The sequence below is a fragment of the Syngnathus leptorhynchus genome, chromosome 3 (assembly GCF_054491065.1).
Source record: "Syngnathus leptorhynchus isolate UIUO chromosome 3, UIUO_Slep, whole genome shotgun sequence".
Classification (NCBI taxonomy): Eukaryota; Metazoa; Chordata; class Actinopteri; order Syngnathiformes; family Syngnathidae; genus Syngnathus; species Syngnathus leptorhynchus.
Window position 1 is genome coordinate 14,293,673 of NC_141197.1, and position 25,575 is coordinate 14,319,247.

At 40.6% G+C, this 25,575-nt stretch overlaps 1 protein-coding gene across 6 annotated transcripts in view; it reads left to right on the plus strand.

Moving 5' to 3' along the window:
- esrrga (estrogen-related receptor gamma a) overlaps positions 1-25,575 on the plus strand; it is a 139,721-nt gene that overhangs the window by 55,552 nt on the left and 58,594 nt on the right. The window lies entirely within an intron of this gene.

Here is a 25,575-nt window from a genome sequence, read left to right on the forward strand (position 1 = left end):
GTGCATATGCTGCGTCACGGTTTACGTAGCCGCGTGATCCCAGAGTGAAATTGCCGCGTGCATTAATGCCCATATACATATCCGACCTCCCCACAGAGTCGCCCTCCATCATCTTAAATGACATGAAAAGAGCCGGCGAGTGATATATGCATGAATTAATTGTCTTGAATAGGAGTATTTAGAAAGTTAATCCCTAGGGATTAACGCAAGAAACCCTCTCTGGTTTTAAGATTCTGTCCATTCTCAAATGAGGATTGTTTCATTTCACTCCATCCCTCCTGCTCTTCCTTCTCCTTATGTGCCACCACTTTCGGCTCTTCATCAGTGAGCCTCAAAAAAGTTGTCAAGTGCAGGATAAAACAGATAAAATATTGCTAGTTTGCAAATCGCCCTTGCATTCTCTTCAACTATGTTGTGGGGTTTCTTCTTTCTTTGCATAAAACGAAACAGCTGCTACAGGATTAGAACACGCCTTAAGAGGATAAGTCATTTTTCTTTTAGGGTTTGGGAATTTACGTGTTTCTGCACTTGGCTGGTGACCAGTCCTCCAGATCCACAGCCTACATTTTCACTTTCGATTTGATTCAGACATTGCAGCCTAGAGTAGTCCGATACCAATAATCGATCTGATACAGTATCAGCCAGAAGCAAGAAAATATGACCCGTTAATTCCAAAAGTTTATGCTGATTTCAGTATCAAAACAAGGCAATAATAAAACCGTACGTTTGCTTTGCTGTCTATCGTATTTGTTACTCTGTATGAGCATTTACAAGCCAAACTTTGTTCGAAAAAAAAAAATTGTTCCCTCAATGTAGTTGTGTGTGTTTTGTAATTTCTTACCCATCCTCCTTTCCCCTCATTCATCCCTCCCCCTTTTTCTCTTTCATTTATCCACTTTGCACCGCAAGTCTGTGAGATACCCAGCAGATCAATGCTTATAGATTAGCTCATTGGAAGCCATTAGTTATGGGTTTTTATAAAGCTAGTCATTATTGTGTTTAATCTTGCAGAAAATTAAATTTAGAATTCTTTAGTGTTTTGCTTAAAAGTTGATTTCCCCCCTCCCCCCCTCCTCTCACTCACTTAACAGCTGCTAGTTTTCTATTTGTTTTGCATGAATTAGGGTGTCTTATTTCCCTCATTATACTTTGCACAGCATGATGACGGTATGCATATATATATATATAAATTTATATTGGTATTGCTGTTGATAAGAATGCACACATGGGCAGAGCCAGTTCAAAGCTCAAGCAACATCACAGATTTCGCCATGTTTTTTGCTTCACTTAAATATACATTGTGCTGCTCCTTCTGATGTGCATACTTTGGCCACATTGGGGCGCTATAATACAAATAATTGGTTATATATGGAGACGGTTACCTCTCAGTAAATTGCAGTAGTCATTTTTCTGAAAGGATAAAAAATACAGTCCACGTTAGTCCTAATTGGCCTACTTATAATGTTATTTCTTGTTTGTTATCTTAAGCAAAGGTTGCTTTCCAACACATCGCTATAACATAAACTTTAGCAGTAAAGTCTACTTTTAATATCTCTTCTCTATCTACTAAACTACTGTTTATTTGAATGTGAATATTCAGTTTTTGCATGAAAACTTGTCATTATAAAAAGTTGAACCACCCACCCGTGCTTTAATTTCGCCAATGAGGCTTGTTTCTTTTACTCCTACCAGTCTTTAACCTCACCTGGCAGCGTGTCACTCTTTTCCCTTTTACCCCTAACATCTCTACTGCTTGCCCCACAAGTTTCTCACCTCAGCCTTCCCATTTCCAATCCCCATTGCCCTTCCCCAACACCCCCAACATCCTCTCTAACTAAACAATAGATGCCTTGAGGTCTCAAAAGATCACTTTCCTGTCCCGACAACGTCAAGAGAGTTTCCGCCGGCAGAGCTCCTTTGTTTAGCTTGCAGCAAATGAAAATTGCTAATCAATTTTTCCCCCCTCTTATTTCATGGCATGTAGTTCCTGCCCCTCCCCTGCCAGCTGTCATTGTAGGGATGTGGCACAGGGCTGAAAGCTTCATTAGCAAGGGGGACAGCATGTTTTGCCCCTCAGCGCTCTTTTCATGGAATTACTAAAGATAGATAAGCCTTTACATGGAATTTCTCATCACTCGCTAGATTCATACTTCGTCGTGATCCATTATTGTATTGTCACACCAATAACGATGAGCAACATCCCCCCCAAAAAAGGGCATGCACATTTTCCACTGCAAATAGTACACTTTTATCTTTCTGGTCTTTAGCAGAATTTCAAACGATGGATCACATTTGACCACTTTCATACGCGATGTCTCTCCACCAGTGTGGGTCAGCGCCAATGCTGCCGCAGAGTTTGAGCCCAGTGGAAAAGCTGCAAGAGTTGTTAATCCATGTGGTTGGCGGAGCTGAAAGGCCATTCATATTTTTAGCTGACTGAATCATCTTCTGTCTTACAGATGTCCAGTAACGTACTGGGACGTGTGACTGGCCGTCTTAAGAACAAAATAGAAACGTGGGTCTTAGATATCAGAGCCATACACGTTTGAGTCATGATACGAATGACACTAGAACTGTGAAGAAATGGGAATTTTCCTCTGGACTTTCATGTTCTGCCTTTCAGGACCCTTCTCAGACTATTACCACAAAGTTGGAAGCTTAAATTTGAATTATACACACTGTCTTGGCGAGATGAAAAAGATTGTTCACCACCTCCAAATGATAATTACATACAGTAGTAGTAGGTCATAAAAAACTCAGCAGATTTTATTCCTAAAAAGTATTTTTTTTAGCCACTTTAACAATATTCAATGTGTATGTACGTATTTAGAGGTGAGCATCTCTCCAATGAAAGATGATTTGATGTGTACCTCAATATATTTTGTGCAATATGAGTCAAGGGTGGTTCATTTTAAAGTGGAATGATTCAATTTAGTCTTTATGGGGTTATGTTGGTGTATTTCATATATCCTCCCTTGAGGACTATCACTCCTTCAACCTCCTCCAACCTTTCCCCTCCCGAGTGAAACTAGGTCTCCCACTTCTTTCTCTCCCCATCTTCTTCCCATTACTTGTCTCGTCATCTTGTTTGCTGCAAAGATATTCTCCCTTCTTCACGATTGAGACATACCCCCCCTCCCCTCGCTGCTCTCAAGCGACCCTGCCAATGACCAATGACCTCAGGGGTAAATGCGAGGTCCCACCTCGCCAGGAAATAAAAACCTTAGCTTCCTCCCGTCGTCTGACCCTGCTCACCTACCTCGTCTTCCCTCCGCACTCTTTCCCTCTCCCCAAATCCCCTCTGTACCTCCTCCTGCTCTCTTTTCTCTTTTCCCCTCATGTCATCCATTACTTTTGAACTTATTTTGTTATTTTAGACATTTAAGTCATTATTGGCTTGAAAATGTGTTGAACCATAAGGAAGAATGGACGTTTGTACTAAGACAAAGTTGTGTAGTTTGGTCAAATAAATACACCGTCCAGTTCTCTTAGATTTATATTTAGTATCACAATAAATTTCAATTGGAAGTGGCGTGAGACGATGCAAGCTTAGAGAAGTGATCAGTATCTGACAAATTGTTGCTCGTGACAAGTTCACTGCCCTCTTGTGGTAATCTGTGCTTTGCTTATTTGCACCCCAAATTCCAAATGAATGAACGTAAAAAATGGTCACCTAATTTATATCATGATGGTGCCCCTTGAAATACACTTTCAACTGGAGCATTTTAAAATCTACATCGTTAGTGTGTCGGTTTTTAGCTTGCGATGGTTTGAAAACACAACTGCTCATTCCCTCGAGATTGCTCTCATATCTCCTTCACTTCCTTTGTGCCTGAGAAAAACAAGAATGTATGGAGTCAAGTAGTCACCTGCATGGAGCTGTGTGCCTCATGCATATTTATTACCATCCTTATAGGCTAAAAGAGAAAACGACCTGGAAAATATTTTTCTCCTAATTTAAACCACCCCACAGACTTTTGTTTTGACTGCACAATGCATGATATTTTTTTTACTATTAGGAAGGATAAGCAGATCGGACCCTAATTGTAACAGTTCCTTCCAATCATTAAGTGGAATATAAGATCAGTTGCTTATACAACGAAGAAAAACTGCAGATGTTTGTTTACATTGAACGTTCAGTGATGTCCTCCATTCATACAGGATATTGTGTTTTAGATGCCTCTTTGTGTTTAACTTCAGAGATTGTGTGTCATGTCATTTCATGTGCACACACAATCAGCACCATGGACAGAGTCTGTCCACGTGTTTAGTTCTCTGAAGGAATAGTGAAGAAACGTTTAGTTATTCCATTGAAAATGGCTTTTTAGCCATGTTATGATCAAAATGCGTGATAAGATATTTTCTCTACTTTGTTTCGGCCTCAGTTTAACACTAATGAACACAAACTTTGGTGTTCTTTACTCTAGAGACTTAAATCTATCTTGATGAGGGTGTTACATTGAGGCAATTTGTGTAGCCTCAAGACACAGCGGGACTTCTGTGGACCCAGAGGGAGACAATGCTGTGCATGCAGTTATGATTCTGATTACCACTGAGGGCTCTGTTTTTGTAGACAGTGCATTTTCAGCGGGAAACAATTGGAATATATGCTGATGTTTTGGATCCCCATGGTTGAGACTGTCTGTGTGTGACTTGTCTTCCACAATTCAAGGGAATGGTAGAAGATGCTTTGATTGCCCACAGCGGCGCAGACCTCCCTCATACAGATCTGCCAGCTTGCGCTCTTTTGCAAAATTATAAACACACGGGCTAACCCGCATTTTGATATGAGGCAAATATAAAAAATCTTTGGGGGGAGGGTTAGGGGGGTTATCAGTGGAATGGACATTATTTATTTATTTATTTATTTGTTTGTTTGTTTGTTTGTTTGTTTGTGTTCACTGGCCTGACTGATTTCTCCACAACTGGGATTAGCTGTACAGAATGGATGGAATAATCTGTATATGACTTTGTTTTGTGGAGAAAGAAACTTTATTAGCATTGTTAACAATCTTAAAAGTTGATGTGTCTGCGCACGGCATTTCTTGCTTTGTATTGTTTGATTGCTTGTCTTCTCCTCTCTCATCTGCGCTGCCCCATCTGCCCTCAGCGGCAAACTTCTGCTTATTAGAGAAGGAAAGAGAAACAGAGACTGATGGGAGTGATGGCGTAAAACACAGACACACGCAGAGCAAATTCTGCTTGTCAGGATTTCTTCCTGTCTGTCTATACGGGCGCGAGATAGATTTTTTTGTTTTGTTTATCGGACAGGAAGTGGCTCTCTTACAATAGCATTCTGACGTTTCCTGCTCTCTAATGTGAAAAAGTGTTGTTAAGATTCCTATTCCTGATATGATGCGTACACTCGCACACACGCACACACACACACACACACACACACACACACACACACACACACACAAGATTCAACTGCCGTGCTGGAGACAGAAGCACTGAGTCAGCCAGATGTATTCACACTCATAAGAGAGTCACTAAATTTATACAGACACGCAGATGAACATAAGGCGTCAATACATTTTTTTCAGTTTAAGCTTCACATATAGTCAAAACACCCAGTGAAAATAGACTCAAGGAAGAGTGAAGCTAATAGAATCTCAAAGGCTGAACACAATGAGTTGCAGGAGGCTGCGGTACCAGATAATTTGAATAAAAAAAAAATCTATAGAAAACCATAAAATCATCAAAATAAGTTCAGGAATTAAATATATATTTATATAAATAAACATAGATATAATCTATAAACATTATATTTATGTTTATTTATATAAATATATATGCATACATAATAATAAATAATATATAAATAAATATATATTAACAAAACCAGAGGGTGATGCAAATCAAATGGCAAAATCTTGTCGATAGAAAAATATACAAAGCTGGTTGATATTATGAACTAATATCCATAGGGAACATTTAATAAAAAAGCCTGTATTGAGTGACACCCCCCTTCACTTGTCATGAAAGAGAGATCACATTTTATATGTACCACAGCGGGGCCAACTATTGTCAGACTGATGAACAAACAGTCGGGCCATCCCCAAATCCCAGTCGGAGGTTACGTGCGCACACACTCACACATAAGTGAAATCCCTCTGTGTGTGTGAACAAACAGAGGATGAAAGGCAAGACAGAGAGGGGAAGAGCACATATAAAGAGCTGCTGTTTTATTAATGAAACTAGAAACATGCTTGGGATTCTCAGGATGTGTCCGTGTGTGTGTGTGTGTGTGTGTGTGTGTGTGTGTGTGTGTGTGTGTGTGTGTTTGTGTCGTAATAGCAGAAACCAAGGTAGGTGCCTGAGTTGTATTCACACACACATGCGTGCACTCAAAGAATCTCTTATAAATTCAACCTGATTCATTCTCTCTCCTCTCTGGGGACCAAACAGCAGTTTGCCTGATCCAAGGAAGCTTCATGTTACCTCCACTAAATAATTGATGCTCTTTCTCTCTCTCTATCTCTCTCTCTCTCTCTCTCTCTCTCTCTCTCTCTCTCTCTCTCTCTCTCGGTTTTTGTCTCTCGCTCTTTCCCTTTTTTTCTCACTTTAAGTTGCATTTGCTCTCTATTTCAGTCTTTTCTGTCCACCTGCTCCAATTGTCTGTCTCATTGTTTTCACACTTTGCATTTAGACATGCTTGAACACAAATTATACACTTGCTCTAATTCTCATTGCGGTCTATGGACACGTCCTGCAGTCATGTGTTCAGCATAGGCCTCGATATGATTCGTAAATTGGGGATAATTGGGCCGAATTTGAGGGGCCAAAGTCAAAGATTATCCAGAATTGTCTCTGATTGATCATCCCGAGTTATTAATTAGTGTTGTAGGGCGTCCCATGAGCCATCAAAATGATTGTGGCCGATAATGCTAAAATTATTCAAGGACGAACCATGAATTGTATGATTGAAGCAAAACGATAGACAGCAGGTGACCTAAGCAATCACGCTGTTGCCACACACATTGAGTTGTGTGTTTTGTTTGTATGTCGCTCACAAGTTGCTCACCACGAGCAAACGTACAAGAGGAGTTTGTGACCGTAATCTAGTTCACAGACGATCAACCAATTTGCCAAATTTATCATTTTTTATTATTTAATGTCCTTTTATTTACATCACAGTTGAGTCTCGGTATTGTCTGATTTCTGGTTTGGGGCAGGAATTTTCGTGCTTTGGTTGTCCAGTAGAGGCACTGTTGGTTAATATGCTTTATTGTTTGTACGTGCGTACAAGAATGTGTGTGCATGTGTGTGAATGTGTGTGTTTATGTGAGTGTGTGCACGCGTAGGACCTTCTTCCCCATGACCATTGGGACGTGACCCCACTAACCAGGGGTTAAGTGCTCCTTCTCCCTTTCTCTAACATTTGTCTTGTCCTTTCTGACATGTTATTCCCGTTTCTATTTTCCTATCCTTGCATTGCTCTCCTGCTCTGACTCATTCTCTGCATTTGTGCTGCAAGAGGCACACTGACTGATATTGTTTTCATTTGTACAAGGAAGGCTAGCACAGCACTGTACATAAAAGGAAAGGGAACATGTTGACATTAGAACCTTTAAAGTGAAACAAAATCAGTTGTGTATACTGGTTTAACCCAGATTTGAGAGAAAATGTCACCCATATTTTATATAAATATATATAATTTTTTTATGTTTTTATATTTTAATATAAAAAATATATATTTTATTTATGTTTCATTCCCCCCCCCCCCCCCGCTATTTTCAATGTGCTGCACCGCATTTCCTGTTTGTGTTTTCCATGCGCAGAGCGAGCATGTTGCCGCCGGTTACTTCTTCTCTGAGCGACTGAGAGAGTCAAGAGTCTCTAATCCTTGCCATCAGAGACTTCTCTGCGCGAGCACGCATTCACACATATTCTTATCAGCTCGCCCAGTGAAGCATTAGCATGTGATGTGTGCAATGCGTATGTGTGTGTTAGCGGGCTGATGAGGGGATACCAGTACTCCCATGCCAGAGGTAATCCTGTACAGTGGCAGGTCTGGATATCCCAACTGGTACGCTTGTGTGCTTGTGTGTGTCCCATAGCGCTACGTCATAGAGCTCAAATCTACTGTTGGTGTGTGTGACTGCCACTCTATCATTGTTTTTTTTTTCTGTTTGCCAGCTTGCTTGCTTTACTCTCCGAATGTCCAACCCTACCACCATGCCAAATGTCGCGACCGGTGTGAGCTTTATTCAATTTACTTTAGAAACTGTGTTGTGATTTTTAGATGAGATGGGCTTTGGAAGAAATATAAATAGATTTTTGGAGTAAATGTACAACTTGACTTTTGATTTTCTAACTATAAACATTAGTTGCAACAGAGTAATAAAACGAATCACTACATAATATTTTAGCCCTCACCATGATATTATGAAAAAAAATCAATGTTTATGATATAGGCTTGTATACCACAGTAAGGTCAATCAATTATGTCATCCCGATGCTTAGGTCTCTATAGTGTTCTTAAACTGTATTAAATGTGTGCGCATCTGTTCACACAGTACAGACATGTCTCTGAAGCGGGTGTGTTTCTGGCATGTTTAGTTGTGCTCTTGTGTTTTGGGAGCGCCACAGCGTCTGTTTTGCAGCACGCCAGCGGGGGGCTAATGGAACGTCTTTGTTGGTTTAACAGAATTACCAAGCTTCTCCGCCAAAATCAACTCCAGTCGCTTTTGTTGGCACCGCAAGGCTCGCTTGCTGTCTTACCATTCAAGGAACCCAAACAGGATTCTTACTCCTGTGAGAATTGATGAGAAGAGCGAGTAGTCGAAAGAAAAGTGAGAAGCAGGAGGTGAAGAAACAGGGAGAGAAGGGGGAGATGAGATGCAGCACTGTTATCAGTCATTAACAGTTCCACCCGATAGAACATTGCATTGGACTTCAAAGAAATTGCTGCTCATTGTTTCCAGGCCTTGAGTGCGACCCAAATGTGTTTCCCAACTCACACAGCCTCATACACACTTGGTGACGATCACAATCAATCGAGCTTGTAGAAATGAAGAGCAAAGCGTTAATGACATCGCAATCACTTCTTTTAGATGATTCAAAGTAGGTGCACAGTTTCCTTGGACATTCTGAAAATCTTTGTTGCTGCTGTGCAGGTTCACATGCTACAATACAGTGGAGTTCAAAAGTGGAGGGAGGACTTGGAAGCAGCGAGAGATAAAGGAAAAGTTCAGAGATTGTCAGAAAACACCGTCTTTAATTCTTGACAAACACTTAGTCGAAGCCTTTAGAATCACAGATGTGCGTCCGCATACCAATCGCAAATACTGTCACTCCCCATCCGACTCGAATCCTTTTGATGTTCGAGTCGGTGATGCGAATGTGAAGAGTGAACACGATGAAGGAAATAGGAAAAGAAAGAAGGAAGAAATAAAGCTCGCAGGATGACAGAGACAAGTGATTCTTTTTTTTTTTCAGTAGACGAGCATTGCCGTCTGACCTTTTACTTCTACATTTCCTCATTTTTATTCCTTTGGTCTTTTCCCTCTTGGTCGTTGAGATCACAGGGAAAAGAAAAACAGCTGATGGGGAGTAAGAAAACCAAAGTGGAAGAACCCATTCCTGTCAATAGTTTAATGGAACATAAGTGAAAGTCTTGAACTTGGCCGTCTGTCTCGTTTTTTTCTGTTTCTTGACACAAGTGCACAAAGGGAGATGCTCTGTGAGGAGCTTGAGGAGAGGAGTCTTGCTTTTGCTGGTATGCTTCTGAATGTTTCAACTCTCGGCATAGAATGAAGCTCAGTCGATGCTTTTCCAACATTTTTTTAGCTACAACATATGAGGAAAAATGTTACTCACTCATTTTTATCTGTTGAAATGCACGTGCACTGTCAGGCACTAAACAGTACCTCAACCGCACACACACAAACACGACCCCCTCACCCCCGCCCTATGTCGAGATAAGTGTGTTAAGAGGCAGGGAGAAATTATTAATTACCAGGCTAATGGGCACTAGGCTGAGTTCTGCTTCATTAAGCTCTCTCGGTGTTTGTGTGCGCATGTTGCGATTGCGTACGGTGCTAGTGGGGGCGGCCCCGGCTAAGGTAACAAAGACAGCCGTGCGCACATTTACAGACATGCACGGTTGCAGAGCAACATTAGTGAAAAGGTAAAGGTATGATTAAATGCTTAGTCCGCTGTGAAACGTGTTTTACGTCTGTTCGGTGAGGCAACCGTTTCTCACTCCGGGCTTTCTGGTTTAAAGAGGACAAAGCTTCTTTTTTATTTGCTGTCAATCACAGCAGCAGTAAAGACTACTAAACAAGTGGCCGCCATTCACGCTCTGACAAGACTAAGTGGTGATGCACTGCGCTCCCGCTCGATCCCTCGCAGGGTTGCGCTGGCACCAGTATGATAAGTAAAACCAGCGGTGACGTTAATCTGTCTCCCTCCCACTAGGAAAGATAGATAAGAGGGTGAAGGGGGGGCGGGGTGGAGGCCGTTGAAAGAAGTTGTCTTCTTGCCATGTTAAGGATTCAGTGCTGTACTGGTGTCGTCATGATAGTGTAGTGGTCCACCCGACCGATTCCTGTTCACTTCCCCCAAAAATGACCCTTTTAGTTTGACTTTGAAAAGTTGGCCATCTTTATATGTGCCTTGTGAGTTGACTGTTTACCACTGCCGGAAGTCAGACGAGATACTCTCTACAATTACACAAAAGCACAAAAATGGTGTAGAAAATGGATCCACATAGTTCGTGTACAGTATAAACGCACTGGATTTGGTTTCAAATGTTTTACCTGCTTTCCCATCATGGTTCACATATGTCATATTGAGTCGGATTTTTTTCATGCTAGGCTGTTAAATTCAACAGTGTGCGCACATGTACACGCGTGTGTGTACACACACAGACACACACACACACGATTGCCTATAAATAGTGATGGATGTAACATAAGCATGGTCCCAGGCTCAGTGGTTTTCCTCCATTGATTAGCTGGCTGGCTAATGCACAATTTTTCCCACCTCTCATGCGTACAAGCAAATACACACACACAAACATGCACACACACTTTTCCTATCGTGACTTTATACCAAAAAGTTAACAAGAGCCCACTAATGACACATGGTCGGATTGTAGATTGTTAAGCAGGGTGTCCTCTTGCCGCTGATGCTAGAATTACCCTCAACGCTTGAGCGATTGACTGGTTGGCTAATGGTGGGCTCTGTTTTCCACTGATGGCCATTGACTGGGTCTTCTCGTCGATAGTTGTTTTTAGAGCTACTCTCGAGTTTGGTGTGTCCCTTCAAAAGTAAAATCACTTCTCCACCCCGTTGGCATGGAGCCTGTGCTTTTATCTTTGGCTTCATATAGTGGACATCATGATTCTTTTAGGTGTCTCTGCTCATTTTTCTTCTCTTTCCTGTTTTCGTATCCCCTCTCCTTCCCTGGTTTTGGAAAGGATTGGGTCTCGCATAGCCCCAGCAAGACTATCACCGCTCCACCCAGGAGACCACTCATCTCTCCCCCCCTTCTGTCCATATCCATTCATCGATTGCAACTATTCCTGGACTTTTGTTATCCCACTCTCGTCCTGCTCGGGTTTCCCTTCCCTTCCCACCGCTGCCTGTGTGTGTCGATGTGTCTGGATGGAAACTACTGAATTGGACACTGTTCTTTTACCCATTCATTTTTTGGAGGGAGACTCATAAGTCAATTAAAATAACTTCCATTCATTCACTATTGTTTTCACAATCTCGCTCAGACACACACACATACTAATTTGGAACAGATTTGTTAGTCGCAACAGTGCTCTTTTAACCAAAACACCTCGACAGGGTCTAAGTGGCCCAAGTATTGGTAACCTATAAGTAATGGTCAATTCTATGGGGAAAAGCGAGTTGATCAATAGTCAAATTACTTAAACAGAAGCTTGTGAGTCATTCTTTTCAATTTGCCTCCAGTCAATGATGACTTTGTCCTCAGAAGAGTTTCGTAGGATTCTATAGTAAGTTAATCTACTTTAGGAGAGTTTAAAGGCAGCATTACTAAGGAGTAATGTCGATTCATTGTGGTGGGTGATGACTTATATCTCTAATCAGGACAAAATGTTTTCTGCAAAAAAAATATTAAATTTGAAAAAAATCATTCTTCGACTTGATCGTCATCACAGTTAATCAACATTTCATTACTTGATTCAATAACATTTTTTAGGATTGATGTTTGTTATGCGGGTCATAAGAAAACCTCTCAAATCGAAATGCATTTTGTTGTTTTGTTTTTCCCACTTTTGCAATGTAATTAAAACATATACAAAAACTTAACTTGTCCTTTCCAGGAAAGTAAGAAAACGTATGTAGTTCCCATTGCATTACATTGTGATTTGTTTTCCTGAGTTGTCTCGGCTCATTGAGAACGTACGACAAACTATATCTCTGAGACCTCAAGATGCCTTTCTAAGGCCAACAAGGGCGTTAATGTTCTGAATATTCTATGTCATTGGACTAAGTCCTCTGTGCCTGTATTAGTGTCCATGTCTTTACCCGAGCACTAGATTGAATGCACTTCCACACACCTCTATGGTAATGAAGTGACACACACACACACACACACACACACACACACACACACTCACACGGTGGGACAATCAGGTCATTCCAAGGTAAAAGGACTTAGATATAGTGAAATATTCATACTTTAGAGGTGCTACGTGTCTTTAATTGAGGTCTCGATGCCTCAAGCGAAATGCTTCGGAGAGTGTTGCTAACCACACACACACAGACACACAAACATGTCCAGCTGCTCTACTACACCCACACACACAAGTGAGTGAATAAAAGTTGTTTGTTGTTGAGCGCACCGAGTAGTGAGACTTCAAAATGCAAAAGATTAATTTTTATTTTATTTGAATTTTTTAGATTAAAGCTATTTTTTATTCAGGGTATTAATAAGAATTAAGCAATTTATGAGAATAATTTGGGGAAAAAATATATTCATATTAAAATACTCTAAAAGACAAAATGAAGACTTCAAATGCAAACGCGGACATCTCCATTATTTGTGAATTTAGTAAAAATAGCTTTTTATTGATTTTAAATTTCCAGATTAAAGCAAAAAATTCAGGGATACTCTGAGTTGATATATAAATAAACCAATTAGGAGGCTGATATTGAAACAAATATAACCTTAATGGAAACAATATTTTAAAGTTGCTTTGCATGTCATCACACCGAAAAACCAGTTCAAGAAAATAATTGTCTTAAAAAACAGACCAGATCAAGATTTTTATGTCAAATTCTGCTGAAATGGAAAATACCATGTTCAGTTTTAATTTCGTTTAGTCTGTTTTTTATGGAAGTCAATTGTCAGGCCACTCACAAGTCAAACTTGTAATTGTGATAGTTGAAAGTTGTTTTTCTGTCATTGAGCAGCTCCTTTAAAAAAAGTTTTCACTCTTTGCTACCTCATCTGGTTGTCTCATCAAGTTGCAGTGGTAAAGAGTTGGCAAATGTATTTTCTCTTAATTGACCAAGCCGTCCCATCGTCTCTTCTTTCCATTTCAATCTGTGGCTAATTTCCAAACACCCCCGCCGCCCGCCCCGTTCCATTCTCCTCCCACTCGTATTTGGAAGTCCGACAATAATTTGAGGCGCCAAGGATGGAGGGAGCGAGGTGCACCCCTCCCTCTCCTCCTCCTCCACCTTCTAATCCCTTAAAAGCACTTATGAGATTGGCGTTGCCCGCCTGCCGCTGCCTGCTCGTCTGCCCGCCGGTTGCCACGGCAGCTGATTGGAGGAATGCGGGCTCCTAATTGGATCATGAGGGTGTGATGCAGGCGACAGCAGCCACATTACGGCGAGCTGACTTTGCGGCGTAACCCTGCGAAGATGACCCTTCCTTTCTGTGTGTGCGTGTGCGCAGACTGACCTCAATGTGACTAAGAGCCTCCGCTCATCAAGGCCCGCTGGCTGAGGCTGAAGTGAGTGAGACGAGCGCTTGATGAAGAGAGGATAGGAGAGTAGAAGTAAGTTATGGCAAGCCAAGAAAATGTGGCAAAGCTACCATGTTATTTGCTTTTCAAATCGTTTTTTGCCATCTGAGGAGTGATGTCATGGTGTTATGACAAGCATGGCTGTGAGGATGAATTTAGTTTTGTGTGCAGAATTACAACTTGTATGCTGTGGCCTCTTTGATTTTTAAGAAGCAGCTTGTTGCAGAGCAGCAGGAAGGAGGTAAAGGTTCATTGTGTATGTCGGAAGTGGCTATTCAAGAAAACGTGTGAATTTGTGAGTGTGTCAAGGCAATTGTGGAGAATGTGCGTACAAGTGCAATTGGACAGTAAGTTTGTCCATGTGTGTGTGTGTGTGTGTGTGTGTGTGTGTGTGTGTGTGTGCGTGAGATGCAGTGGTACAACAGGGGGCATCTGATCCCTCCACCTTTTAAGAACATCAGAGGGTGTGAAAAGCACTGATTGCCCTAACCACTCTCATTGGGACTCAAACCCCTGGCTTAGTTGTGCTTGAGCGACTTTGGAGAGACAAGGCAGGGAAACGGGGAGATGTGTGTGTGTGTGTGTGGCTCGTGCACGCGTTTGTGTGAGGACGGATGTGGAAGCAACACGGGGCGTGAGCAGAGTGTGCAACAAGAGAGGCCGATAGTTTGGAAGTGGAAATGAAGCTTAGCAAGTGGTAGGATGAGTAAACACAAGCTTGGTTGTTACGAGAGGGATGTGATGGGGAAGAGGAGCGATTGGCATGCTGAATGACAACTGATAAAAGTTTCTGCCTCAAAAAGTCATCATTAAAGCTTTAACTTTGTTATGTCACGTGTTAATATTTTTCACTTTCATACAAATGGGAGGAGAATACGCATGGTGACATCATCAAATTGTTCCATTTGTTCTTAATCTTTAAGCTTGCATTAGCCAATAGTTTTTTCAATTTATTGTTGTTAAATTCATTTGTTCATAGAATTGATATTTATGCAACTAATTGTATTTTACTCAAAAGCCAGACTGTTTCTTTTTACCGGTATCCTTTAGTTTTGGAATAGAAAAAAAAAGATGTCATCATTAATTAACCACTTTGAGGCTCACACATTTGCTGAAATTGCTGATTTCTCACATGATAATGGTTTGAACTTCAAATTTTGTTTCACATTTGCTCTGCGGTCAATTGTATTGATTTTCTCAAGCATTGACACTCATGAAGAAGTTAGTCCTAATACAAACAAAAAATCATCTTCAGGAAATGATAAAACTAATTTATTCTACTACAAAAAAAAAAACACAAAAAAACACAAGGAACACATTTAGTGGCATGTTGTTAAGTTCCTCGCTCTGTCTTCCATAAACACAGTGTGGCCTGGTAGATTTATGGAGCCAATGGTGTCATGAGGTCAGATATGGAGGGGTAACCTGAGGTCTGACCCCTTAGTTTATTTGGGAGTCTAAAACAAACACACTCTCAAACACGGGAATTAGAAACCATTCCATGTGGATCATGTCACTTTTGATGACTTCATTTATGAAGTTGATATGAAATTACAACACAAATGTTTTGAGATACTAACTCGGGGAAAAAAAAAAATCTTGCACAGCCCTATGAGGGTGGAGGTCAGGTGTGGGATAACATTGTGAGGGTCTCTAATAGGTTCCCTTAACACATGATGTGTCAACACTGGGGACTGAGATGAAACGGAGCACACACACATTGGTTCAAACGCACGTACATGTGCATGTACATAAACTGCACATATATTGAGTTCAGAGTTCATGAAATATGTCATGGAAACTTTTATAGCAAATAATACACACACTAATATGACGAACGTGAGTTAATGTACACTGCAACAAAAGTGGAATTGAAGACTGGTCTCTTACTATTTACTTGTATGTGACTTTTTGACATTGTCAAGAGTTTTTTTTTTTATATTTACAATTTAAGTATATGAGCAAGGCGATGTAACGAAATATGCGTGTGCATGTGTGCGCGCGGGAGTCTTGTTATGGATTGCCACGTTGTGGACTTGACAGGATCATAATTACGAGCGGTGATGAAATCTACCAAGTGGTCTCTCCCTGCATGGCTGCATGCGAGTGTGTGTGTGTGTGTGTATGTGTGTGTATGTGCGTCGCGCGTTTGCCATATTTGTCATCCATGGCAGCACGCTCCCTGTTAGCACACAGAAACCATGATCACACCTCCATCTTCCACTAATAGGATCGCGACAGATTACCAGAGAGAAACGGATGAAGAATGATAGACAGACAGAAAAACGGACGGATAGAGGGCCGGATGAATGGCCAAGAAAGATGGCAGTGGTGGAGGGTGAAGATGTTGGGAAGATGAGAGGAGTCACCAGAGATGGTTGAGTGAGAGAAAAGAGAGAGACGGCAGGCACTCAATTTGCTATCAGGGGTGCAACGGGGCAGAAAGTATCCAAGAAAGTGCGCGTGTGTGCGTCAACGTGCACGCGAGAGACGTGGCAAGTGGGTGTTAGTGTGTTTTTGTGTGTGCGTGTGTGTCTGACAAGGGAGAAAAGACAACTCATTTGAATGTCGGATAGAGGGAATGTGACGTGCAGCGAGGGAGGGATGAGAAGAATGAATATGGATTACTCGGGATGAAGATTCTATTATTTTCTGCCCGTTTCTCTGATCTCTTTGTCGCATTGCTATAGGCCTTTGTGTGTGTGCGTGTGTGTGTTTGTGTGTGTGATAGATGTGAATATGTGAGAGTGCATGTCAAAGTTTTCAAACGGCGTAATATCTACAGCTAGTATTCAAGTGTTATTGTGCTTCAGAAAAAAAAAAAGCTCACTGTTATTGGCTAACATAAATTATATTGTATTCTCAAAGAAGCGGCACACTGCCGGTACTATTGATTTTGGATGCCATAATGCTGAACACTGATAATGATGTTTTAAAAAAAAAAGCTTAGCGGAATTTTAACTTGCGTCTTGCTTTTTTTGTTGGGCAAGGCTTTGACACAATCTTGCACACACTAATCCAACATTTAATGTAGTTTGATCATACATGTTTTACCTTTCTTACACCTGTGTAACAGTTAATCATATTTTTAAAAATATATTACCTATACAAGTAATAATTACTTAATGTTAACCCAGAGACAGACTCATAATTTTTTTTATTGTTTTGCTTTCAACTGTTTGCTATGAACACACAAAAAAACTTTTAAATTGTATACTATAATTCCCTATGCCATTATAAAGCTTTTTGGTTCCCCCCATGTACGTTATTCGTGTCTCCCTCTCCCTCTAACTTAATTCCTTCTACTTTTCCTCAGCCATGCCAGTGTCCCCTCTGATGCGTATTGTCCCCCCCCCCTCATACACACATTATCAATCTTTTCTCCCCCTCCTTTCACTGCCTGGCACTTTCTGCGCTTGAGTGGCGAGCAGACGGAGGGAGCGAGACAGATGTGAGTCTCAGCTAATTTGTCCTGACACATTGAGATGCTCAGGTGGGAGAAAGGTGTCAAACAACTTCAGCCGAGAAAGAGAGAAAGGGGGTGGACAAAATCAAACAAGACAAACAACTTTGTTAGCACGCATTACAACGCATCAAAATTACCCGATTATAATAACGAGCCTCGCTCGTATATGTAAAACAAGGAGGATGAAGAAGTTTGCGCAAGGGGAGTGAGAGAGGGTCCCGAGGTGTCCCCCTGTGATAGTGGCATGTCCCCCCCACCCTGCGTGGCCACAGCAGAGAGAGCGAGAGAGATGTCTAATCTTAGAGGGTAAGGGAGCGTGCACTCCCGAGGGCTTGTCGTGCTCAGCACCTTGTTAAAGCAGACATCTCTCCTTCCATCTCCATTTCCATCTTTCTTTTCAGCTCTCTCGCTTCTTTCTTCGGTCACCGTCTTGCACATTCTCTCGTTCCCCAGATCGCTTTTAAACTCCTTTTGTGTTTTTTTTTTTTGGACCTCAATACCTTTGAATAGTCTGGAATGTTCATTTATTTCAGTGTGCTGGTCATACTGATCTAAAGTGAATTATTTTATTGGAATTGTAACTCCAAACAAATAAAACCATAAATTGTTTACATTTTTTTGTGCAAGCGTTACTAATTAGGAGCCATTTTTTTTTTCCGAAGTGGCTTGATAAATGACTTTTGCTCGTGAGCCCTTTGTGACCCCTCAGGCCTCTGTGTGGGCCTGCTGGGCATTCAGCTCCTCAGTGCTGAGCTTTGAGCTTCCGGGATGCTGTAAAACAATGTGAGAAGCGCTTTCTTCGCATTCAGACACCTTCGTAATGAGAAAATACTTCTTTAATCCTCCTCACGCGCGCACAAACGCCGGCACAGACAGGGAGGCACATTTCTGCTGCCCAAAGGTTTCTTGGTGAAAGCATGTTGCCAGAGCAGCAGTTTAAGAAAGTGGCAATTATTGTTTTGGACAATGTCATTGATTTGAACTCTTGATTAGAGGAAAGGTGATGGAAGCGTGGAGATGTGAGGGGACAATGCACACACACACACACACACACACATGCTGGCAGACTCATACTCAGCATCAATCTTAGGAATGTCTTAGAAATGCTAGAAGTGCTCCATTCTTTTTCTCTTTACCTTCTTCCTCTTAACACTCATGACTGAAAACACACCTACAAATAAATAAGCAAGACAGCAAAGATATAAATGTTATATCAAGAATGTTATCGTTTTCCCATACTCTTGGCTATGCAGTAATGCTTATTTACGAAGAATGTGACTATTCAACCCTAGGCCTCTAGGTGGTGCTAATGCACATTACAAAAATGGTTGCCATCGGCCAAATCGGTGATGTCAAATGACGCCTCCTCATCCATTCAAACATTTCCGATCGCTTACCCAGTACATCTCAGCTGTCAAAGGGCCAGAGGCAGACTAAATCATGAATTATTTGCGATTTGATGATGTTTTCCAACAAGAATTAAGACATATTTCATGAAATACTTTGTAAAAAATAAATGCCCTTGATAATGAGTGAGGTGTCCTTGAGCAAGGCACCTCGCTGCCCTAATAGCTCAGTCGTAGTGTTGTAAAACTGCCTACTAATGGCGGGTACTTGCTTTCCCCACTGCTGCGATGGGTTAATTGCAGAGGTCAAATTCCGTGCAATGCAAGTCGAATGTGTTCGTCATTAACCTAATGTAACAGATATGTGCAAATGGCTTATAGGGACCTCTTCTATCAGCATGCCTGTACATTTGTCAGCTACCAACGTATCGTTACGGAATCTGGAATTTTTCTTCTATCCCTACGGCATGCTTCTCCCAGGAATCTAATAAACGTGTACACCCTCGGAAGTGCGTTAGCTTTCGGCATATCGTATTAATATTAAAAGAGAATTGTTTGCATTTGAGCACACCGTTGACCTTTTTGTGAGTAAAAACATGTCGATTGCTCATATTTGTGTGTTTAGCCTGCGGTCATTTTATTTGTATGTAGTATTTATATCCAAGGCTGTTCAAATACTATTTTTTTTGGGGAAAAAAAAAGAAATACGTTTTATCTGAGGTGACTTTTATTTTTAAAAATGTCTTAATTTTATTCTCAGAACAATCTTTAGACAACTTTAGATTATTTCCTGCACATACGAGCCGTTTGCTTTTATGGTGGCCAAACATTTTTATTTTTTGTAAAGCAATTTGCAGCCCCAATTTATTGCTTTCCATGCTAGATAAAAATGTCAGCAAAATGCTTCCTCGTAAATGGAATTACCAGGTAACGTTCAAACACTTTGTCTCTGATACCTCTTTCATTGAGGGCTTGATGAAGTCTGCGATATCTGCTGTGTTACGCCATTCATTTAAGTGTGTGTGTGTGTGTGTGTGTTTGTGTGTGTGAACTCGGGCGAAGCTGGGCTCTACAAGCTGTTGTCAGATTGTAATTGAGTAAGCCCAGTTCGAATGCATCTCCATCAGCGCTCCCCATCAGTGTGAGCGTGCTGCTTCTTTTCCGCCGGGCGTTACTAACGCGCCGGGAATGGCAGCAGGACTTCCAGCTTTCTCTTTTGAAACGCTAACTTCTGTTATTCATTTGGAGGAGCTCATTAAATGATGATGTAGTCTGTGTTGCCGTCCTGCAACAAGTTGGCACTCAGTGTCTTGTTAACAGATCAGGGCTTGCAGTGTTTTAGATGCATACAGGTTGGATATATGCAAGTCGGCCAATGGTGTCATTATTTGACAATCTTTATCCTCTCTAAAGAGCAAAGTTGTGTAAGTTGAATAACATTTGTGACGCCAATAGGATTGAATGACTTGGCCATGACAAAAAATACACAGAACTTTCTTGAGTCTTGATGGTTGGGATTTCAATGATAAGAAAGAAGATTAAGATTGGCACATGTGTGATGTTGATCCCATCTCTGCCAAAGTTGCATTTTAACTTTTTTTATTATATTAAAAACTTGAGAACAATAAAATGAAGAAATCACATCTGACATTCTTAATTGTGTTTCTCTAAAATGTTGCTTGAATAGAGCTGACCATGTTTTTGATGAAACAATCTGTGAGCATATTTTTTTTAATATAAATGAATCACAGAATGAGGTTGGCGTATTTCCTATGATATGCATGTGCTAAGAACATGTCCTCTATGCCCCTGCATTGTTTGCCCACATATTGTTTTTCTTCTCAAAAGTCACACGCTGACAAGGTGCCGTGCACTGTAAAAATTACACCTTGTTTATACATATTTATTTCCTCTTGACATTTTAATTATTTCTGCCCTCATTGCAGGAAATCGTATAAAAACCCGCCGTGTTGTTACAGATTCTAATTAGGAATGCTGGGAAATTAAAACATAGTTGTTTCGAAATACTGTCATATTTCCCCCCCACCCTTGGAATTATGTCTCAATCAGCACAGGCGGAAATAATTACTTGTATACCTTCTAACTGCCAGCATTTACCAAATGGCAAAGCAATTTACAGCCATCATGGCCCAAGAAGCAATCATTGGGCCAACGATAAATTCACAGGCTGACGCTCTAGAGAGTAACATTGAAAGGAGGGGTTATTGTGGAGAATTACAGATGAGATAAACCAGAGCTTTCTGCTTGTTTTCCTCTTTAATAATTTCAATTGATTCTATTTTTTTCACTCTCACCCTACTTTTCCGCTTCTAACGATATCTTACAAGTTATTTTACAGTAAAATCATCACAGCGCTAAACATGCGTTCAATAGACGGAGCGCTGTGACCATTAAGTGATTATTTCCACACACGCCATTAAACTCGCTCATTGGCGGCAAACACATAGACAAAAGCCCACATGAAGACATGAGCATTTGCACCGCACGCACACACACATATTGGCTCAAAAGTAATTACTCACACACGTCATTAGACACTAAAACAGATGAAGTGGAGTGTGTTTATGTTCTGTGTGTCTTGCAAACTGCTCTTTACCCGCACGTGTGTGTTACCGTTAGACGGCTGCAATTACAATTTAACTACGTTTCACTAGCGTGTACGACACAAAAATCAGGACACAGAACTATTGAATACAAACCTTTGTATAAGGAAAGGGCTTAGTGCGCTGTGATTTTGACTGCAACATTAGTCATTTTTTCTCCAATGATAAAGAATAAGTGCCTGAGGTGTTGCATGTCAACAACAACAAAATAAAACAAACCTAGAAGATTTATTTTTAGGTTTATAATTACTGCAACATCAATGCTATGGTGACAATACATTTTTGCGGATGGATGGATGGATGGAAAACATTCCAAACAGTTGGAGTACTTTTGAAAACATTTTTACTGCATTAGAAAACAAACACTCAAATGTCAGGCAATTGATATTCCAAATCTTAATTTGTCAACCGTACACCATATTTGTAAGATGAGATGCACCATCATATTCGTAAATATTGTCTTAATTGATACATACACTCATTTGGAAAACATATAAACACACAAAATGAATTTATCTTTGACATCTTTCAACAACGTCCACTTGAGATGAGGTCCCAACTTCATACAATCTGATCACCGACAGCAGTTAGAGCACAATTGACCTCAAGTGGGTGAATGTGTTTTGCTGGATGTGAATTGGAAAATGTCTTGTCTGCTGTCTTGAGTCAATGTAAGGCGAGACATATATCTAAGAATTGGTGTCAGGCCGAAACATTCTATGTCCAGCGCGGATACTGGCCAGTAAATGAGAAAAAAAACGTATTTGATTTTATGGAGCCATTCACTTGAAATGGCTGTATGTGCCACTGTTTCCTTGCTGCGCTGCTGATGGACGTGAGCTAGAATGTGTAGTTTTGCCGGCTGAACAAAAGAACGTGGCACGCAATGTGGAGGTGTCAGAATATTGCTATGCTGTTGTGACATCTAAAAAAAAAAAAAAAAAAGTGTTTTATAGTTTTATCCCACTCACATGCTTTGAATCAATGATTGGCAAAGTGGTACGTTAATCAATCATTGAATTAAATGTCAAATTTGTGCATGACGCTACAGTGGCTTCATCTTTTGTTTTCAAACTTTAATTAAGGCAAGATTTTCATGTAACCTGTATATAATTCATTATAATTGAATCATAATTTATATTCAGTTTTTATTCTTAGGACTAAAACCCGCTCTTTGTTTTTGTTGAGCACCTGGGCCAACATTTACTGAAACAAGTTTTAGAACCACTGCTTTCAATCAATGCTGAAATATAAAACTTCAAGTTCCAAACAACTTTTTATCCACACAATCATATGAATATATAAAGAATAAGAAAGGACACTTCTCAGTTTTCAGACCAACTTTTCTTTTTAAAGTCACAACCTGATTCTCACAAAAAGCATGCCCAGCATGATGAAACCAAATTGGTCTCAGACCTTTGACTTGCAACGTCACCCACATTCAAAACAAACCTGGAAACACTTTTCAATTATTTGCTTCATTTAATCTTCACCATTCTGTAATATTACTGCCACTCATTAGAATCCGAATGTGCTATCCTACCTTTCCTTATTCAAGATGCAGTTCCAGTTCCTGTCTGTTAAGTGGCCATAATCCAGAGCTCCCTCTGTTGGCCAGAAGCGAATTACAGCCCTTCTCCCTCCCCCTCCTTCCCTCTGGCTTTGCTTTAATTTTGTGTTATACGTATTGTAAACCAAGCCGTCATGAAGATGTAATGTTGTTTATATGACTGCCAGACATTTATCAATGTGCGGCCTGTGGTCAGGCACTTAAGTGAGCAGCTCCTTGAATTTCTACAATACTATTCTGACCCGATCGCACCCCTGTGAACTTTCTGTGGCCTATTGAGTGGTGTGATTGATGACACTATGACTTGCAAGGGATAATTCTTCTGCACACGCAAGTGCACAAACTCACACGCGCGCACACACACCAACAGCAGAAGACTGAGAGAGTGAGGTCTTTTTTTTTTTTTGTCAACTCAATAATTCATATCAGACATAACAATTCAGATGACTATTTTTTTTCATACCATTCAGAATTTAGATTCTTATCTGTATGGATTTCTTACAGTTTTGCACACATCAAAACACATGTACAGTACACAAATACAGAATGTATTTATTTCCTTTTTTTTTTTCCAGGGTCTTTAAATTATTGTAGGCTTGTGTTTAAGATACATGCCATTTTTGTCTAGGGAGAGAGAGAAGTGGCCTAAAGGGGTCACTGTCAACATGCACATTGACTGAGAGACGATCAATAGTCCGGTGAAGGGGGAGGAAAGGTGAAGATGGAGGGGGGGTCACTGAGAGGATAGAGCAGTAAGGGGGAAAAGACACAATGAGTCCAGGTTGATGCTTGATTTAAAAGAAACATTTGTTTTTCTTAAATCAGTGAAAGATTGAAAAAATATTAATTTTGATAAGGGTAACTTGTCTACTTTAAGAAATGTGCATTCAGATTCTGTTTTTACATATCCAGGATGTGCAAAATATCGTTGTTGAAGTAGTTAAAGTTTGTTATTTGTAGTTATCATGAACCTCAATAAGTAAAATAATTTCCTTATTGGCCATTTTTTTCTATTGTGTTTTCAGCACAGAACATGTGTGTGTGTACATGTGTATGTGTTTAACAGACAGAGGTTTTTGGTAAAGCATTTGTTTGCCCAGTAGTGACGGCAGCATTGATTCACACTCATCTTTGTCGATGCTTATAAGTCCCTGGATACATCATAACTGTGTGAGTGTGTTTGTGTGTGTGCTTGTGTACATGAACCTCAGAGCAAATGTGTGTGTGTCTGACTACGTGCGCCTCTGGTCGAGCGGCAGGCAACGCATCTGAGTGTGTGTTTAGGAAACATGCGGCTCTTTGTTTTGTCAAGATTGGTGTTGGGAAGTGAGAATTCCCCCGAATGCGATCATCATCAGTTGTCAGCAATAAACGAGTAGAGATTAGCATCATGTCTGTCGGTCTGCATGTATGTTGACAGACGATCAGTTGTGCAAGTCAATCAAAAAGAAATATATCCGTAAAGGACAAAAATGAAAATGTTCATTTGTCTTGGAGCATGACAATGAGATCATATCAACGAAATATTGTCAACTGTGGAATGTCTCAGACAGAGCCCAGACCTAAATCCATTTCACAATGCCCAGTGTGACTTGAAATTGGTTGGTTACAAGAGATTTCCTTACATTCTGAAAATCGGGAGCACTTTTGTCAGGATTAGTGAGCAATATATGGCCAAGTTAAGATGTTGCTTAAAAACGCTAAACGATGACATCATTGAAGCAAAAGATGATTCCCGGTGTGCACAGCAACAGAAGCATCCATTCAGAAATTTCCAATACAGACTGATTATATTTTTGAAAATATAGTCCAGTCATACTTTTTTTTTTTTTACATTTAGTATGTTAAAAATGACATATGCTAGCAATATACACTCATTTTTCCCTGAACTATCTTCACTTAGTACAACAACGAGAAGTACAACTTACAAACGTGTGCAACATTTGACTCCATATTTCAGTTTCCGCACCCGACTAATATCGAGCTACGCACACGCGTGCACACGCATTGACATCAAAGCAGAGATTGGTTTCAGGAAATGTTTTATTATCAGCGCTGCTCCAAAGCTGCTAATCACAAGCACTTTCTTTCATCTTTGCATCCCCCCCATTCCTCCCCATCTCCATTCTGCTACTCCCCCCCCTCCCTCCCCTTTCTGTAACAGAGCATAAATGTCAGATTTTTAGGAAGAAACATTGGAAATGGAGTCTCCTGGATATTTGTTTCCCCTTGTGGTGGAAAAAGTCTCCTTATCCCCACTTCCTTCTCTGAGTTCCACTTCCAACCATCCGAATTGTCTTGAAATGTGGAGAATGGCAGGGAGCTGTGCAAAAAAAAAAAAAAAAGATACAACAACAAAGAATTTTAGGGCCTCAAAATTTTCATTATCTCACAATTTCAATCTCATGTGTGGTTGTCTCCCAAAATACATGTTCTCGTTAACACGCTCCCGTACATCACCGCGTCCCGTGTCGGGCGATAATGAAGAGACAGAAAGGCAAAATAAAGAGCTGTCTTGCCTTAAATCTCACCTGTCTCTTGCTCATCTCTCTTTCCCCGCATCCCTCTTTGTCCGGTCCCTCCCTCTCTCCACCTGCTCTCCTCCCTCCTT